The following is a 14,171-nucleotide window of genomic DNA, read 5'->3' as shown; positions in this document are numbered from 1 at the left end:
CTGAGGACATGATAGTTCCCAATCTGAGCCCATGCTCATGCTCCTGGAGCTGTGATTTCATGTGAAAATGGGTCATTTAGAAACTGCACACCAGTGCCAGGGATGTGAAAGCGTCAGAGCCATACCATGTCATCAGGAAACCCCAACATCGCTAAGGTGACCTCTCAGGAGGGCACCCTCTGGTGGAAGAGTCCTGGTGGAGATACTCAGGCAGTAGTAACCCCATCACCTTTCCTTCCCTGGCCACCACCCTCTGGCTCTGGGCTGCAATACCTGAGCTCAGTGCCCAGCAATGGATGGTTCTCGGTGAAGGCCAATCCCCTTGGCCTTCTGCCCCAGATGCACTGTCCTGCTGTGTAGATCAGCCGATCCTCAAGTCATCCCACCAAACATGATGAACCCTTTCTAGCACTGGGAGCTGATGAGCCGGGTATGATAAGAATCACAGATGTGGACTCAGGTGTCAGGGTTCTGGCTCTGGCTCTGGCACTCAACATTTAAGCCCATGTGGGCAGATCACTTCATTCCCCTGGGTCTCTGTGTCATCATTGGTTGTCATCCCTACAGCAGGGATTCTCGTGAATGCCACAGAAGATGCAGTAATATGCTACATGAAGGCCCTTAAAATGTAAAAAGTACGATGAGAGATCTCACTATCACCGTCCTCATCACCATTCGCAGCGTCCACGGCCAGAGCCTAAGGACCTGAGGTGAAATCAACAAAGATATAAAGCCCCTGGTGCAGAGCCAGGCCCACGGCCAGCCCTCAATAAATATTGGTTCTCTTCCCTTCCTACCCTTTCTGAACCTCCTCAAGCTGGTGGGTAAACAAATGCCTGCCTAGTGACTCCCCGAAAGAGGAGTTAATACGTAACATGCTGTTCTGGGGCTTGCCAATCCAGCCGGACTCCTAGAAACATTCCTACCTGCCAGCCAATTTCATACACTGGGTTGTAATCCACTGGACTCCTGCTGCCCAGGGCAATTTCCACACTGCTTCCCAGCCGCCCTGCCTGGTCGGGAGGTGTGAGCCCAGGCCACCGTGTGGGTCACCGGGTTCAGCTCTGCCTCTGAGTCCTTTTGGCATGACGATGTCTGCTGACATACAGTGTCATCCCAGGGAGCAAATCCTGAATCCCAAAACAAACAGATACACCCAACTAGCCCTCTGTTGTGCTCCACATCTCTCTGAAGACTTAATGTCTTTATTTCCCTTTTATCTCTCTGGTTCTTCATACAGATTACGGGCTAACTCAAAATCCAGGCTCTGGTTGTGTACGTGTGTATGTGTATGTACCTCTTTTTCTTATCAAGATCAAGAATTCCTTTTCAGATGGAAGTTCACAGTCAGGTGCTACGGGCTGTGATTGTTTGGTTTGGGTGTGTGTGCCGTGGCTAATCCAGCCTTCCTCTTCTTGAACCCAGAAGTCCCAGAGAACTGGATGTGGACTTGTCATTACTTTTGCCCCTCGAGTGAGGAGTCATCTTGAGGGCAATGCTCCTCTTCCTTCTGCTCAAGTCACTTGAGCACCATTGCCCCAATGTCCCCTGCCTCACAGAGGCAGGGGTGGGCTAGGCAGTCTGGGGTGGGCTAGGCATCTGGAGGAGGCAAAGGCAAGGCTTCCGTTCAAGGAGCATCTCTCGGGTCTGCCTGTCAGCCACATGCTGATGGGCCCTATCTTCATTCAGAGGCAATTGGCGCCAATAAGAAGTGCTGCGTGCATCCAGCAGTTTGTGAACTGGGGACTTCAGGTGTTTTCTCTGAGGCCTGAGGCCTCAGGGATGGGAAGAGTTGGTAGATCAGAGTCAGCGAGGGAGCTCCTGTGGGCATCCGGAAGTAACACTGGGCTGGTTTGTAGGGAGACTTCTATGTGAAGGAGACCATTAGCAGTAATGCCGTCGAGTTCAGGGAACTAAGAGGGATGGAAGGCACCGAGGGATTGGCCAGTGTGGGAGCTGTTTCCACCCCTAGGGCCTAAGTGCTGGATTCAAAGCTAGAGATGTGGAAGGAGGCTGTCCCACAGAAGCTGGAGCTCCCAGGGGCACCACCAGTCCCAGAATGAGACAAAAGAGGGCAAGCAGGATCCCCTGAACCCTCTGCCCCTGCCCCGTGCAGTACCCTGCCAGGACTTCCCATTGGAAATCCAGATGGGAGCCAGGGGGTAAGGAGCCCGGGGGACATGCTCCAAAGAGAGCATCTTGCTGGGGCACAGAGCAGGGCAAGGGCAAGAGGGATGCGAGGGACAACCGAATTATCAACATGCAAAGCTCTGGGCAGGAGTTTGGTGACAGGGTTCCAACCCCCACTTGGCCACTAATTCACATGCTTTTTGACAGGTTGCTCTGCCATGCTCAGTATCAGCTGCTTTCTCTGGGAATGGAGGTGTTGGACGAGGTCAGTGATTCTCAGGGCTTGCTGCACTTACTGCTTGTGCACCCAGGACAATTTTAACAGCACACTACTTGTGTCTCAATAGCCACTCTGCCCCTCTCCATCATGGAAATAGAAAGAAGCCATGTCTGGGCTACCTCTCTTTATTGTGTGGTCCACCACATGGCACATTTGTAGTTGGACCTGAACAACTGGCAGGTAGAGGGGAGATTCATCTGTGAGCCCATCCGAGAGGGCTTGGGGCTGGTGTGAGGTGACTGTAAATGGTCAGGACAAGAGGGGCCAATGTCACTGACTTTTGTTTATGGTGGAGATATAAAGTTTCCTTGTAAAATACTTTATTGGGTTTTTTTAAAAAAAGTAAGTCTATTGAAGAAAAGTGTGGCTGTGGATAGACGGTGTGGACATGACAAGAATCATGAGGGTGATGGTGGTGGTAATGAGCAAGTGATCTTGCTATAACTGAAATTTAAGGAGGAAATAATACCAAGGCTACACAAACTCTTCCAGAAAATGAAAGAGCTCATTTTCAGCTCATGCTATGAGGTCAGCATTACTTTGATATAAAAACTAGATAGACACACTACAAAAAAAGACTTCAGGCTTATCTGTCATGAACATAGCAATGAGCAAAAGTTTTAATCAAATTTAATCCAAAAACATGTAAAAAAAAATTGACCATGACCAAATGGGGCTTCTGAGAGGAATGCAATATAGTTTATTTTTTTATTTTATTTTATTTTTTGCAATATAGTTTAATATTAGAAAATCAATCGATGAAATTCACCATACTAACTGACTAAACAGGACAAGCATGGGATCATCTCACTAGATGCAGAAAATACATGTGACAAAATCCAGCACCCATTCATAATACTTTCAGCAAAGTAGGAACAGAGAGGGGAATGCCCTCAATCTGACAAAAAGGCATCTCCAGAAAACCTACAGCTATTATCACACTCGATGCCAAAAGACTAAGTGCTGTTCCCCTCCAAATGGGTAGAAGATTCAAAGAAATACGTCACCAAAGAAGCTACGTGGATGGCCAATCAGCACAGAGGAAGATGTGCTTTTCATCAGTCATTCAGGAAACGTACATGTAAATCACAAAATACTACTGCACATCGGCCTATGAGAAGGACCCTTCGGGTTTGTTCTGCTGTGTTGCTGAATGTCTGCCCGGCAGGAGACACCTGGCTACCTCTAATTTAGCCTAGGAGACACACATCGTCTTCCCACCCTACTAGATGAGCTCTTAGCTTCACTCAGAAACCACTACATCCTGCTTCACTTTTTTCTTTGGCATTTTCAGGAATGAAAAGAGAACCATCAATGTATGGAAACATCACGGTCCTTGCAACAAGGGGAGGCAGAGTACAGTGGCGGGAAAAGTCTAGGCGACACTGTTGAGAAACTTCTCTGCACCAACTTCCAGGGTCCCTATTCTGACCCCGGTCTTTTGTCCACTTGCCATGTTCCCCCGTCCTAAGTGATGAGCACCTCCAGCACTCCTCTGCCTCTCCAGCACCCTGGGGCCTCCCTGACTCCTCTTGTTCTTCCACAGCCACATCTGGTCCTTCTCCGGGTTTGCATGGACCCCCACCTTTCCAGTGTGTGTGCAGTAGTCCCCACCTGCCTGCACATCTCGTGTGCACTTTTGCCAATGTTTCCCCTGGGATCTGCGATAAACCCTCTGCCTGAGAGCTTTCCCATCTCCTCTCATTGGGAGACATTCACATAGGTCTCTGGTCAGGCACCACTTCTTCCAGGAAAGCTTCCTGTTTGACCCCTTCCGTTACCACTGTTCCTAGGGTAGGGATGTCGTGTCCCAGGCAACCTGTGTAAGCCACTGAGCCCCCAGCAGGAGTGGGTAAGGGCCCTGGGAGAGCTGAAGCCAGCACTCAGGATGATGCTGAGCAGTCGTCCCTGCTAGGAGCAGGTTTTTTTGTAAAATGATCAGCATACACCAATAGCAGAGAGGACAACTTATTTATTTAGTTTTGAGACAGAGAGAGCCCACATGTGCAATAATGTGGGGAGGGGTAGGGCAGCCCGGGTGGCTCAGTAGTTGAGCTTCTGCCTTCGGCCCAGGGAGTGATCCTGGAAACCCAGGATCAAGTCCCATGTCAAGCTCCCTGCATGGAGCCTGCTACTCCCTTTGCCTGTGTCTCTGCCTCTCTCTCTCTCTCTCTCTCTCTCTCTCATGAATAAAGAAATAAAATCTTTAAAAAAAAAAAAGGTGGGGATGGGGAGAAGGAGAGAGAAAACCTTACACAAGCTCCACACCCAGCGCAGAGCCCCACATGGGGCTTGATCTCACCATGCTGAGATCATGACGTGAGCTGAAGCCAAGAGTTGGAAGCTTAACCTACTGAGCCACCCAGGCACCCCAGAAAGAGCAATTTAAAACAAGCCCTCTGCACCTGTCAGTCAGCTTTAACAATTATCTATCTATTGGGGCCAGTCCCAGCTTCCACCACCTGTTGGGTCCTTTCACCCATACAGACCTCAGTATGCCTCTCTAAAAGAAAGAGCCTCTCTTTCAAAATTCTTAACGCCATCATTATCAAATAAAAAATATGAACAAGACATTTTTAATGTCATGTAATATCTATCCATTGACATTTCACCTATTGTCTCCCAAATGTCTTTTACAACCAAGTATTCAAATCCAGACCCAGATAGACGCTGCACATTACTTTGGCTCGTTACCTCTTCCATATCTCTTTAATCTGCAACAGCATCCACCCTCCGCCTTTTCTCTCTAATGCTATTTGTTAAAAACAAAACAAACAAGCAAAAAAACCCTGGTTCATGCCTCCTTAGAGCTCCCCATGTTCTGGGTCTGGCGGACTGCTGATTGCATCTCCATGTCATTGTCCCGCATATCCCCTATCGCCTGTATTTCTTATCCACATATGGTCAGACCCAGAATCTTGGTCAGATTTGGCTTCAGTTTTTCACAATGCCCTCTGAGAAGTGGTGCTGTGTGTTACCTGTTGCATCATAAGGCGCATGTCCGATCTCCTCTTTCTGTGACATTACAGCTGATCTGTGGGTCCAGGTGCTGTAGGCTGGCCCATCGACCATAAATTTCCCAACATCAGCCTTTTGGTTCATGGTTTTAGTGGCCATGGTGGCCCATTATTTTATTAGGGTTTGCAAAGTGGTAATATGCTATTATTCATGTGCATTTTCTGGGTGAAATTTATCTATAACACTCTTTTCTTCATTAATGATTTCCCTAGACTGAAGTTTATATAGCAAAGGCAGGAAAAATGTTTGATCCTTTCTCTTTTAAAATAATAATTTTTAAAGGTTTTAAAAAATAAGCTGTTGGTTTCCTAACATCCTCCAAAGGCTATTGGTTTTTGGATGAGTTTTTAAAAATATCATGAACTCTATATTTGGGTTATTTCAATAAATTTTAGTTATTATTATTTTTGACAATAAAGTTACCCCAGCATTGGTCAATTAGAACCATTTTGAGTTGATTCCTTCTAATAACTGTAGAAATTTGGGATGACTTCTTTGCATCTTGGTATAACGAGATTGTGTTGCTCACCTTATATTTGTCTTACCTCAGCCCTAAAATCATCCATTTCTCCCAGGCTCCTTGGTTCTTTGGAGACTCCAGTCTGGAGCTATAATGCTCCTGCCTCCGAGATGGTGCTACTTGCAGGGCTTTTCAGTGAATAGGCCTAGGAGGTATCTGTTTTCTTTATGAAAAGGAAAACACATCATTAGTTTATATTGATATTTCCAATTTGGGTTTAAGATTACAGGATTTTTAACTTTCCCTATACTGCCTTATACTTGTATCTCTTTGCTATTATGCTGAAAATCTTGGCTCCTAACTATATTAACATCACTCTTTATCCACAAAGCAATAGGGGTTCTTAACCCAGTATGAATGGAAGGACTTTGGGACTGTATGTATATGTCCCTGTGGCTGGATACAGAATGGTGTGGGGTAAAAAGTGTGAGTGTGTGAGTTGAGTGAATGTATGAGTGTGTTAGCACATGGGCATTTTCCTTAGGAGAGGATCACAGTACTCATCATATTGTCCAAAGGATTCTCAGTCTTGGTACTACTGATGTTTTGGGCTTGGTGGCGGAGGCTGTCGCATGCACTGCAGCACCCCTGGCCTCTACCCACTAGATGCCAGTAGCACCCTCTCAGTCGTGATGATCAAAATCTTCTCCAGACGTTGCCCGAATGGCTTCTGGTTAAGAACTAACAGTCTAGAGCACCAGAATATTACAAGTCTATTTCACAGGCTGCAATATTTTTAACATTTCTGGAATATTGTGGAGTGGCTTTCAGAAATGCCATGGGAGGACTACAGTGATTGCTTTAGTTTGCTAGAAACTTCATGACCAAGTACCACAAAGTGAGTGGCTTAAACAATGAAAATGTGTCATCTCACTGTTCCGGAGGCCAGAAGTCTGAGATCAAGGTGTGGGCAGGGTTTGTTCTTTCTAAGGGCTGTGAAGGAGAATCTGTTCCATGCCTCTCTCTTAGCTTCTGGAGGTTTGCTGGCAATATTTGATGTTCCTTGGCTCGTAGATGCATCAGGCTGATCTCTACTTTCATTTTCACATGGAGTTCTCCCTGTGTGCACATCTCGGAGTTCAAATTTCCCCTTCTTAGAAGAGCCGCAAGTCACACAGGATTAGAGTCCACCCTAATAACCTCACATTGACTACATCTGTAGAACCCCTATTTCTAAGTTCTGGGTTCCCCATTCCAAGGTACTAGGGGATTGGGACTTCAACGTATCTTTTTTTGGGAGTCACAATTCACACCATAACAGTGAGGGCACTACCATCCTCGACTAGCAGCAGGTGGACAGCAGCCATTGAGAACAGACGCTTGGAGCCGCACCTTCTGGCTTGCAAGTTCACCATTTGCTATCTGTGCATCCGTGAAATGAGGTAATGCTTTCCCCAGTTCCTAGGGGAGTTACAAAGAATAAAGGAGTTCCCATGTATGAAGTCTTTGGTCCGGGGCCTGGCACATAATAAGTGCTCTGTGGGTGTTACATGAGTAAAACCATCAGTACAGTCGTTGAGACTATAATCAGTCCAGGGCAGACTGGCTGTGAAGGGTACATGAAGGAAGTAATGACACTAGTTCAGAATCCGGAGCCTCTTCACCTTGGCTATGCTTATAGGGCGCCCTTCCCTAAGGATAAGAGGAAAGAAGGACTTCATTTAGTGTCTTCTATGTGTGTAACATTGGGGCAAGGACCTCACGAATAGATCTTTTTCCTACTGAGAATGAATGAGAGGCTTGTGGACATGGATGAACTGCATGGCCCGGAGACCAAGCCCATTCTCCTTCCTCTCCACCTCTTTCCTGTGGGTGAAGAGCATGGGAGCCCTTTCCCACCACCCTCATACTCTCCCAACTTATCCTGGTGGGGTGAGCCCTGGCCAGAGCACCAAGAGCCCTCTGGGCTACTCTGGTATTCAGCTCTTCACTGCTTAGTCTGCAAAATAGGGGCTGAGGCACCTGCCAGAGCCTACCCCATGGGCTAGGTGCAAAGATGATCTGAAATGTGTTGGCACTCCTGGCCAGTCCAAGTGACACGTTGCTAGGTACCTCAGACACACGAAGCTTTGCAGAGTGAAAACCCCCTAAGGAGCTCTCCTTCTTAAAGTTGGCAGATGGATTCTGGTCTCAAGACCACCAAATCCCACATGACAGATTTAGAACCTATACACTTGTTCTTCCTTTACAATAAAAAAACAAAAAATAAAACCTTAACATTAGACACAAAGCCCATTTGCTTACATATTTTGCAATATTGGACTGTCCTTACAGTTTACATTCAGCCGTGTTTGGGGACATGGTGGCTGCCCTCTAGGTGTGATGGAGTGTAGCCAGCAGGAAACTGAGGCCTGCTGGGACAACAGGCTCAGCTCTGCCCTTAGGTTGTCCAGTGACCACACACAAGACAGACTCCTCCCACCCCCGACTCTCAGGGCTGGCGCTCATGGCACTCTACTGTTCCTCTCATGCCCTGAGTCTTTTTTTTTTTTTTTAAGATTTTATATTTATTTATTTATGAGAGACACACACAGAGAGGCAGAGACATAGGCAGAGGGAGAAGCAGGCTCCCTCAGGTTCCTGGATCCCAGGACCCCGGGATCACACCCTGAGCTGAAGGCAGATGCTCAACCATTGAGCCACCCAAGTGCCCCTCATGCCCTGGCTCTTTCTCAGTGCTGTTCTCTGCCACCCTGCAAATGAAAGCTGGCCAATCCCGGGGCAGGAGCCACAAGGACATTACACACAAGCCCAGTCCCTGTGCACCTGCCTTCACAGACCCCATTATCTTCTATACCTTCATGTTGGTTTGTGGGACTCATCAGATCACAGCTGACCACCTCTACGTGCTTTATACTTACTTTTATATTCTTCCTAATAACCCAGAGGAATGATACTCTCCATAGTTCTATTTTTAGACTTTTAATTTTAAAATTAAAAAAATTTTTATTTTAAAATTTTATTTACTTTAGAGAGAGAGAGAGAGAGAGAAAGAGAGAGAATGAGAGCACAAGCAGGGGGAGCAGCAGGCAGGGAGAGTGGGAGAAGCAGACTCACCCGCTGAGCGGGGAGCCCAATGTGGGGCTCGATCCCAGGACCCTGGGATCATGACCTGAGCTGAAGGTAGATGCTTAACGGACTGAGCCACCCCAGGTGCCCCCTAAACTTTTTATACTGAAATAATCTCAGACTTGAAAAATGTTGCAATTGTACCTCATATACCCTTTACCACTTCCCCTAATGCAGATGCCCTGTGGACCCTGGTAGGCTACCAAAGCCAGGACATGGATGGAGGTAAGACACTTCTAAGTCACCTACACAGTCCTTGTTTAAATTTTGCAAGTTTTCCCACTAACATCCTTTGTCAGTTCCAGGATGTCCCCAGGCTGCATTTAGTGCTCGAGTGTCCTTAGAACCCTCCAGGCTGGGACGGCCTCTCCCTTTGTCATACCTTGGTTTTCATGACCCAGACACCTTTGAGGGGTTCTGACCAATTATGTTGTACAAATGTCTCTCAGTTGGGGCTTGTCTTATGTTCCTCATGTTTAAATTCCAATTGTGCATTTTGTGAACCACATAAGGGAGACTATGCCCTGCTCAGTGCAGCACATCAGGAGACACTTGGTGCTGCATTAATCTCATTTTATTTTATTTTATTTTTTCATTAATCTCATTTTAAAGATGGGCAGACCACAGCACTCAAGAGTCAAACACTCAAAAAAAAAAAAAAAAAAAAAAGAGTCAGAAACTCAATAAAAATGCAGCTAATAGCTAACACTTGTCAAGCACTTACCCATGCTCCAGGGTAGGTAATATATGGGGATATATTTAATCACTTATGTATCTGGAGCACCATTAGCAGATTCCCCTGACTCATCAGCCAGCCAGGAAAGGAATGGGGAGAGGACAGAGAGTGGGAAGCAGGGGCAGCCAGAGTAAAGGACAGACACGTCCAGGAAGGGGCCCTCGGAGGCAGGCACTGGGCCTCCTGGGTGCATCAGACCCAGGCAGATAGGGACAGAGCTTGGAATAGAAGCCCCAACAGAATAAACCAGGAAGCAAAGCTCCAAGGCTCTGGCTGGCCATAGCTGGAGAGTGGGCATGGGGGTGGGGGTAGGGAGCACCCTGGGACCTTGCAGGGTGTGGGCTTGCTCTGGAAGTCATGCTGAGGGACAGCCTGGGCCTGAGCCAGATGGGAGTGGCAGCTATAGGCAGTCTTCTCTCAGTTCTGCTCACAAGGGCTGGGAACAGTATCCCCACAATGTCCCCTTCAAGGGTCTCGCAGCCCAAGCTGGCATGGGAGGGAGGAAGGAGGGGGTGACTGCCCCCACACTCCTTCATTATGAAGATATGTACCTTTCATGCCCTTAGCCCACTGCCGTCCCCATCTGGTCCTGCCAGCTCCACCTGCCTCCTCGCTCCCTCTGACTCCCCTCTGAGCTCCCCACCCGACCACCCCTCTTCCTCCTTGTCCATCCCTTCCTCCTGTTTCTCCCTTCTGCCTTGACCTCTCTTTTTCTGTGGGACTCAATAAATGAAACAGTAGCCATGGGGACAAGAGAGTCACCATCCTGGGCCCTGCTGTCTCCCCCCCTCTCCGCGGGTCCTCCACTGCCCAGCCGGCTCCTCTTCGGTGATACTCCTGGCTCTGGGCACCTCCAAGAAGCAGCTCTTGCAAGTTTTGTGCTCCATCAGCCATGGGCAGCACCTGCTCTACCCGGGGTAAGGGGAAAGATGGGGAGCATTTAATTCCTGGCCCTCAGATTCCTTGGTCTTGGGCAAGGCCAGTGATAGTAGCCCCATTCAAGGGATGAGGGAAATGAGGCTGGGCCGGTTCCTCTGTGGGCTAACCACCATCTCTCCTGCTTTCCTGCACCTGTTTCCTTTGCCAGACCAGCGGAGCCCCATGTGCGTGCCGCTGACCATAGCTGCAGTCTGAGGGTCTGAGATTTCTGGTTTCCCTCTCCAGACAGCCCGGGCCTTCTAATACTGGGAGAGATTCTGGCTTTAAATGTTCTGTGTGCATTTTCCCACTGGTTTGTAGGCTGGCCACCTTCTTGCCATTCTTCCTTTGGAGGCGAGGGTGAGGAGGTGACACACAGAAAGGAGATGCTTGTATTTGACTGACTTGGGTGTCAAACCAGCTCAATAACTTCCACTTTCATCATCGTCACCTCCTGCCTGAGTTCTATTCTCCCAGACATCTTGAACCCCGAATTACATTTATCCTCTGGGACCCACCTTGTAAAACCCGCCCACTGCTGTGACCCACTTAGGGATCTTCGATGTCCCATCTGTCACCCGGAGCCACAGGGTGCCTCACCTCACCATGCCATGGAACTCTCATTGGCTTCACCTCCCCTGACCCAGTCTGGATAGGAGCCCCAGGGAGAGGGTGGCAGGGCAGTGGACCCCTCTCTAGGTGTACACTGTTGGGCATTAGGGCCTCTGGGTACAGTTGTCCCAACTGTGCTGACATTAGACCATCTTTGCCTCATGTTCCCAGGCTAAGGTGAGTCTTGTTTGCTAGCTGGTCAGCTGGGATAGAGTCCAGAAGCTCTGTGTGTGCCCCCTATTGCAAGGGAAATGTGCTTTGGGACCTGGGTCATCTGTGTCCTCTCTGACCCCATGCAGAATGACCTATCCCCACCATCCCCACCTCTCCTTTTCTCTGGTCACCTGTGCCCATCAGTCCTACACTGGGGCTTATGGCTGAGTCTGGGCCTTTAAGGGGCTCTAGGGGCAGTGGATTCTTAGGGTAGCCTTCTTGTTAGCTGTGTCCACGCCAATGCTTCTCCCCTGTGGGCTTCACAGTAGGGACTGTCTGGCCACTGGGCCCATGGCATATGTGCCTGCCTCCTCGCTTCTCCCTCCTGATACTGGGACAATGTCTTCCAGAATTCTGTCCCTCCTCCCCACTCCCCAACCACAGCCTTGCTGGTCAGCACACTGTGTATTAGCTGCTCAGTAAATATGTCAGGGGAATGGATCGTGGAACATTGATGGATGATGGAGCCCATCATCCTTGGGCTATGGAACCATAGATGAAGAAGGGTCACAGGTTCTGGACTAGCCTCTTCCCAAAGAGTGGAAGGAGTTTCCCAAGGTCACAAAGCTACTGTGATGTGGCATATAATCAATTGCAGTGTTCCCCACGTACTCTATTTACTGTGGGGACTAAGTAAGATACTCCTTGTAGAGCACTTAGGGCAGTGCCTGGTCAAAGTAAGCCCTCAGTAGATGCTCGCTGTTATCACTACTTTATATCAGGTTGCCATTTTTGCAATCAGAAGTGGTCACTTATCAGTAATTGCATATGGCTTGACGCATTTCTTTTCTACTCATAACTCTCTTACCCTATTTATTAAATGAATGTGGTTTTAAAAGAAACTTTATAGGACGTCTGGCTGGCTCTGTCAGTGGAGCGTGTGACTCTTGATCTTGGGGTGGTGAGTTTGAGCCCCACACTGGGTATGGAAGTAACTTTAAAAAGAAAATCTTTTACAAATAAATTAAAAAAAATAAATAAAAGGAACATCATGTCCTTACTGCAAACGGGAAACCAAGAGAGGTGACATACGCCCATACACAACACAAGTAAAGTAGTATTATTAAATTCTGCTCTGAGGTTCTTGCCTCCTCAAGGCATTGTCCTGACTCTGTGAAGATTTTAAGAGTGAAGATTAGCAAGAGTTCAAGAGGGCTTAAGGCCCTGCTTCCTTTAAGTGATTAGAAGAGTTCAAACAAAACGGTGAGGGATGGTGTCTATCAGGTAACCAGTGTTCCTCGCAGTGCCTTGGCTCCTGGAATCTGTCACCAAATCTGAACACCAGATTTGTGGGGGACGTGTTCCGAAGGGCTGTTCTGAAACTGCCTAAGCCTCCCAGTGAGCCTAAGCCTGTTAACTGCCCAGCTCTGGCCCCAGGCCCAGGGTGGAGGGCCCTCCTCCCTGCAGCATCAAGGGCTGGAAGGAAGGTTAAGCCTGTCTAGTACCATCTCTTTGTTTTCCAGATGCAGAAACCAAGGCCCAGAAGAAGAAGGACTTGCCCTCAGTCACTCAGCAAATCAGAGCAGGGGCCTCCTAAAACCTAGGTCTCTGAAACCCAGCTCAGCTCCCTCCTTCTGCTCTACCCTAACACCACCCTACAAAACCCCCTCACTTCTGCACGACCACCTGCTCCCCGGGGAAACACCAGGGATGCCAAGGCTTTCTGAGGACATGACTCCCTGGGCTGCAACTGTTCCTGATGAGCCAGAAGTCTTCCTGGCCCCAAGAGAAAAAGGGGCCACCTTTTTTACTTTTTACTCACCTCTATAGCTTGCACAGTACCTGGCACTAAAACATGCATGCTGGACAAATAAGTAAGCACTGATTGAGCACCATTTGCAGTAGATGCCATGGGCCTATTTTAAAGAAGAGAAAAGTTGAGGCCCAGGGAGGTTGAATAGCTTGCCCAAAGTCACACAGCTAATAAACGGTGCTGTCAGGCTTAGAACGCAGTTCGGCCAGACTCCACACCTGTGGTCCTCCCAACGGGAAATCTACCTGTCCTCCTAGTGTCCTGGAAGGTAAACAGGATGAAGAGGAGTGTGGTCAGCAGATGAGGAACAGGCTCTGAGAGGGGAGGCGTTCTTTCAACCAACGCCAAGCCAGGAGCTCAGCCCCCTCCGACTCTCACTTAGGCTCCCGGGTCCCCAAGCCCCACCCAGGCTAGATTCCTCCTCCTGCCCACCCCACTCCTCCACCAAAAGCTGCAGGTGGAGCCTCGTGGGGACTCGACAGCATTGCCACCCCACCTCCGGGCCTCTCCTGGAGCCCCCTAACTGGTTTCTCTGCTAACACCGGGCCCCTGCATTCACTTCTCCACAAAGCAGCTATGGTGGCAATTAGGCCAAGTCACCCCGAAATGGAAACTCTGCACTGGCTTCCCATCCCCCTTAGATAAACTCTGAGGTCGTGGCCACGGCCCCCCCCAGGCCCTGCGAGAGGGCTGTGTTCTCTGAGATCTCCCTCCTACCTCGTGCCAGCCCCCTCGTTCCAGGCTGATACCCCCGTGGCCTTCCTGCAGCTCCTTTAAAGTACAAAACACATTCCGTCCTCAGGACTTTGTATTTGCCCACCTGCCTCCCGAAATGCCCTTTCCCCAGATACTTGCCTGATGGATCCATTTCTTTATTGGTTGATGGCCTGTTTCCACTGGAATATGAGCTGCGGGGAGGAGG

The 14,171-nt window shown here is 48.7% G+C and overlaps 1 long non-coding RNA gene across 2 annotated transcripts in view; it reads left to right on the top strand.

Moving 5' to 3' along the window:
• Nucleotides 1–13,093, top strand: part of LOC112647852 (uncharacterized) — a 53,452-nt gene extending 40,359 nt beyond the window's left edge. For both annotated transcript variants that reach the window (XR_003128533.3, XR_007403821.1), the window contains 2 exons: nucleotides 9,195–9,242; nucleotides 12,960–13,093. This is a non-coding gene — a long non-coding RNA (uncharacterized LOC112647852). The remainder of the gene's footprint in view (nucleotides 1–9,194; nucleotides 9,243–12,959) is intronic.
• The last annotated feature ends 1,078 nt before the right edge of the window (nucleotides 13,094–14,171 follow it).

This window comes from Canis lupus, chromosome 19, assembly GCF_003254725.2.
Source record: "Canis lupus dingo isolate Sandy chromosome 19, ASM325472v2, whole genome shotgun sequence".
Classification (NCBI taxonomy): Eukaryota; Metazoa; Chordata; class Mammalia; order Carnivora; family Canidae; genus Canis; species Canis lupus.
This window is presented reverse-complemented; position numbering and strand designations above follow the sequence as displayed.